Raw genomic sequence first — 6,000 nt, forward strand, 5'->3', positions numbered from 1 at the left:
GGAGTGATAGACAGGGTAAGTTATTTAAGAGAAAAAAAGGAACTTACTTTATGCATGCAAATATAATTATAAATACATTTTCTATGTTAATGAAGAGCTAGAAGCATATGCAATGTCTAGCCGGCAGTAAGTTAGTTAAACCAAATATGATTTGACCACACAATAGAATATTGTGCAGACATTAAAATGACAAATATGTTCATTGAAACAAGGAACAGTCTCTATAAAATAATGCCAAGTGACAAAAAGATCACTCAACGTGTTATCTTCATAATAAAGACGATGAAATAGAAACTGCGTGCAGAAATAAGGGTCATGGGCCGGCCCCGTGGCTTGGCGGTTAAGTGCGCATGCTCCACTGCTGGTGGACCGGGTTCAGATCCCGGGCGCGCACCGATGCACCGCTTCTCTGGCCATGCTGAGGCCGCGTCCCACATACAGCAACTAGAAGGATGTGCAGCTATGACATACAACTATCTATTGGGGCTTTGGGGAAAAAAACTAAATAAAAAATAAATTATAAAAAAAAAAAGAAATAAGGGTCAGAGGAGGATTTGATGCTATTCAATGGTGAAGGAGTATTTTGAGTTTTTTGCTTATTTATTTTCTCTTTGGTTGAAGCTTGTTTTTATTATAGAGGCTTCAGCTATTCAGTGCAAAGAAATCAAATAAGGAGGGAACTGATTAGAGAAATGTCCAAGGCTCATGGGGCTGGAGAATGTTCCTTGGGGACCGACCTTCCCTGAGGCTTTTCTCCAAACTTCCCACCTCCTGGCACGAGGTCTCACACATAACGTGTGTTCACTCAGTGTCTGTGGAACCACTAAATGAAAATGATGCAGTGCCTGGAATATTGGCCATCTTCCTCAGGACTATTCTTCTCTAAGAAGCTTCCCTCAGTTGTCCCTCAGCGCTTCTGTCTTCATGTTTTTTGCCCTGGTTCTACAAGGGCCAGATCACGCAGCGAGGCTGTCACTGAACCCCACAGCCCGACCTTCCTACTGCCTCCAGTTTCTCCTCCAAAACTGAATCTCGGACTGGCCAGAAGGTAGGTCCCCACGAGCCGGGTAATCCTCACATTTTGGATTCATACCCAGCATCATGTCATCAAAACTGGCTGCGTGTCTCCTCTGTCCTGGGCACGTACAGCGGATCTGTCGCAGACGGCGTTCTCCAGAAGCAGAGGCAGAGACGGAGTTTGGGGTGCGAGGGGTTTATTTGGATCAACACCTGTGAAAGGAAGGGGACGAAAGCAGGATTGGGCAGCCAGAGAAGTGGAACAAAGCCGCCGTCAACACTGCGGCCTTGAGTTCTGGAGGGAGTTTTGCCTACTGGAGTGTCCCTTGCTGCGTTAAAATGGCCAGATCTTTGCCCCCTACCTCACTCAGTCACCAGATATACGGGCAGCCCTGAGAAGGAAACAGTGTGTTCTCCGCAGCTGACCCTGAAGGCACCAACGGCTGGAGACTATCTGCTGACCCCACTCCCTGTAGCTGGACAGCAAGTCCTTCCATGAAGGGGAACCTGGCAGCGCATCTCCATGTTTACTGCGAGACGTTTGGCAGATGAGGAAACTGAGGCCAAAGTCACAGTCATTGAGTGGTAGAGCTAGAAGTCCAGCTGTGCTTTTGTTTGCACCCTTACTCCCATCTTCCTCTGCCCATCCCACTGTGGCCCAGTGCTACCCCAAGAGAAGGCCCCAGGCACAGCCACTCCATGGGGAAGGGCTCCCGCGGAGAAAATGTTACTAGATGGCCCGTAAGTGATCAGAAGGGGCCATAGGGTACCCAGCGGGGTCAATGACATTCCCCGGGGCATCAGAAAGAAGACTCGGAATGCCCCTTCTTACCCACTTCATCCCCTCCCTCTGCCCCTGAAGAAGACTTATGGCCCACAGGGTCTCTGATCCTCCTATATTCCTATATGCTGGCATATCACACCTTGCTCATGCCTCTATCTGAACACGGCCTGCCCCGCTGTCCTCACATGTCCACTGTCTGCCTCCCCACTCGCCCCTCGCACAGTCAGCCCCTCCATAGCACAGATGCTGCCCCAGCCATTATCTCTTTGCTACAGCTTTGCATTAATTTCAAAAGACGGGCAAGATCACACTAGTTGGCTTTGGAAATAGAGTGTGAGCAAATTCAGCTCAACCATTTACCCACTGTGGGACCTTGGGTACGTGACTAGCCCATCTGTGCCTCGATTTCCCATGAGGATAAGAATGCCTGCCCCGCAGAGCTGTAAGGAGGATTAAATAGCATAGTGAAGATGCCGGTTCTCGTTCCCTGGTACTGTCATGGGTGTTTAGTGAAGAATTTAGGGTGAAGATCAAGTCTTCTTGCCCTGAATGAAGACAGCAAGGACTCAAAGACGATTCCTAGGGAACCAAATGCATCTATGCATCATCACCCAGGGAAGGGGGTGCATTTCCTTGGAACTTTAAGTTTAAAATGAGACAATTGAAAGAAAAGTATTAAATAAATCGTAGTCTGGGTGGTACGTGGATATGGCAAAATCCGTGAAGGGGCCTGCATATGATCGCTTTTGGGGAAGCATGGCCTATGCCTAGGGCATCATTAAACCCATCCATGCTCTGCGGGGAGAAACAAGGCGTCCCAGAGAGGGCAGTAGGCCCACTGCCCCAGAGCACAGCAGCGGATGAGTCCAGCTGAGCATTCGCTCCTTCCGATCCAGGGGTCCCCTGCCTGACGGGGAGTTCTGGAGAGCTCCTGGGGTTATGTGTGAATGAGGACTCCTCCAGCCTGGGAGTCCAGTCTGGCGTCTCCTATGCCTTTGTCATTCCTTCCAACGATGGTGTGCTGGAAACAGTTGTGGAAGAAGGGTCAGGAGGCCTAAGTTCTGCTCCAAGGAGCTGATTTGCTTTGTGTCCTTGAGCAAATCACTTCGCCATTTTCTGCCTCAGTTTCCCTATATGACAGTGGGAATGGGAATGGATGAGCTCTAAGTTCAGGGCCGGTCTCGAAGTCCTTTAACGAGTGTGATGAATCCTCAAAGCCAGCAGAGGGCGCCAGACCCTAAGCAGCAGATTCGAGGCAACCTTCAGACCATCCAGTAGAGGGAGGAAAGGGCCCCAGGGGGACCGGAAAAGTGACAGCCTCAAACAGAGATGGAGTACCCAAGGGATTGACTGGAGGGACAGGGCTGCTCAGGAGAAAGAGTTCCCTGTAGGGACCGGGCGAGCGGTGTCCCAGCCCAGCTCTGGCTCTGGGCAAGGCACTTTCTCTTTCTGGGCTAATAGCAATTACAGACCCACTGCCTTTACAAGCAGCCTTCCTTTCCAGCACCACCTTCGCTTGTAGGCTCCACCGTTGGTGGCGGATGAAGATTAGATTCTCTCCCGCCACCCCCACCGCCCCCATCCTTTTCCCTCCGTCATTCTCTCTCCTTTTACAAAAATAATTTTAAATATTTGGGGAAAAGAAATGTAGCATCATGAGAGACTATCATGTTATACAGAAGACTCAAATGCATTATTTTTACCTCATCTAAGTTCAAAATGAATTTGTCATTTCAAGGTGTTTAAACAAGACAGCTCATTAGCACACGACTGGTGAGAGTAAAAGAAAAAAATACTAGAAACAACCTAAATGTCCATCAATAGGGAAATAATTACCTATATTATAGCAAATACTTACCATAAAATATAAGCTCTCTACACATACTGGGGGGGTCAAGACATACTATTTATGAAGAAACAAAAACAGTGCACCAGGATAAATCTTATAGATGGGTAAATTTCTGGAAGGAAACAAGAAATTGTTAACAGCCACTAACCTTGGGATAATGAGAAGGGAGATTTACTTTTCAATTTTACATGTCTGTATACTGCTTTGGAATTTTCTAACAAACAATGTGTATGTATTATTATTTTTTAAATATCGATAGGGATTATCTGGTGGGAAGATTACAGACCATTTCTGCTTGTTTTTGTCTTCATGCTTTACATTTTTTTAAACAAAAATGTTTTGTTATTTTGAATGTGTAGCACATTACAATGTTCAAAAAATAAGGACAATATAACAAAATATGCATGAAATCTGACTTCCATCTTGTTCACATCTACCCACTCTCTTACCTCTCCGTCCCCCAGCCCCACTTCTGTCAAATCCTACAGGTAACCACTTTTACCATTTCATGTGTCCTGCCGGTGTTTCTCTGTGCAGAATCAAGAAATATAAATGAAGATTCTAGTCCCCCTTTCTTGTGCAAAAGGTAGCATCTTGCTTTTTCCATTTAACAATGTGTCCTGGCTATCTTTCTATATCACTAAAAAATATATCTTTCCCGTCTTCCTCCTCCTCCCTTTCCTAACATAAGTATTTAAGGCTATAAATTTTCCCCTCAGCACTGCTTTAGCTATTTTAGGGATGTGGAAATCAAGGCTCAAGGAAAGTAAGTGATCCCCTGAAAGTCACACAGCCAGTGTGGCAACTTCTCCTGGCTGGGCAGAGCAAGAGCTCTGTTGTGTCCCAGACTCTTCTCAAAGGTCCTCTGAGGCCTCTGGGGGAACTAGGACTTCTTAGGACAGATATCCACTCGAGTTTGCATGCTACCCAGGGGCTCCGTAGGAGAAAACTTGAACTTGGCCTGTTATTGGCATTTAAACATCTGCAGCTGGTGAACTGGGATTTCCTGAAGAAGGTAGACTGGGAGAGGGAGGGAGAGAAAGAGAGAGAGAGGGTGCTAATTGTCCCCTGCAGCAAAGTTACTGTGCGTGAAAGAAATCTGGTAGAGGAGACGGGACTGGGCAGCAGGGCTGGGATGTTGGAGGATGCTGTGAATCCAGGTGGGAAGTGAGGCTGCCCTGGACCACACATAATCCAGTCCCCACTCCCCACCCTGAGACTCTGGGAAGGAGAAGGCTGTGATAGAAGGGAACGAAGGGTATTAGCAGGGGCCAGCAGCCCGACCGGGGGCACCCCTCCTGAAATAGCTGATCTGAAGATCTGAAGAAGCAGATGCGGAGGGCAGCAGGGCAGTGGGACTGCAGCGGGACTATGTGTGGAACATACTCAAACTCCGAGGAGGAACTGGGAGGAGGGGGGGTTGTCCCAGGGGAAAAGAACAGGTCTTTTTGCTAATCAAAGGGCTGTCACTTTGAGCTCCAGGATTCCGGCAGATCAGCTGCAAATGCAACACGTTTCCTATGATCAGCAGGTGAGGTATGAATACGCACAGCTCATATTGGTTTATTTTTGTCATTATTCATTTTATTTTAAATCAGCATCACAACCTGCAGAGCAGACATTATTATTCTCATTTAATACATAAGGACACTGAGGGGCCGGCCCTGTGGCTTGGTGGTTAAGTGCGCGCGCTGCGATGCTGGCGGCCCGGGTTCGGATCCCGGGTGCGCATCGAGGCACCACTTCTCCGTTCATCCTGAGGCTGAGTCCCACGTACAGCAACTAGAAGGATGTGCAGCTACGACACACAACTATCCACTGGGGCTTTGGGGGGAAAAAATAAAATAAATAAAATCTTTAAGGACACTGAGGCTCAGCGTGTTCCAAGCTCAAGTAACAAGAAACAACCACCTCATTCCCCTACCTGATTGCTTTTCAACCCAGGTGCCTGTAACTGACTTGATGACCTGCCAGTCTCCCAGAGATCCTGGGTTTGCCACTGGATACGTGATTGGATGAAGTTTGGGTGGTACTTTTTTAGAAGGGTGTGTGTGCATTTTAATAAAATGGCACAGGCATTTCTGAGATTGTGTGTAACGTAGCACAGAGGGTGTGTGTGAATATTGGGCAATAAAGGGGTGGACTGTAGTTGTGGTTGTTCTACAGTGTCCATCCCATTCCTCCTTACTTTGCAGTAGCCATGCAGTTGGGAGAGTTGCCCTCAGTCAAAGATGAGCCCTGAGGAGTCGAAGTCAAGCCTGTATTCTCCCAGTGATGGGGATTGGTTGTGGAATCGCACGTGGCTCAGTTAGGGAGAAATTTGCCCAACGCTTTTGGAAGATGTTTCTTT

This window comes from Ceratotherium simum, chromosome 37, assembly GCF_057802395.1.
Source record: "Ceratotherium simum simum isolate JZ-2026a chromosome 37, ASM5780239v1, whole genome shotgun sequence".
NCBI lineage: Eukaryota > Metazoa > Chordata > Mammalia > Perissodactyla > Rhinocerotidae > Ceratotherium > Ceratotherium simum.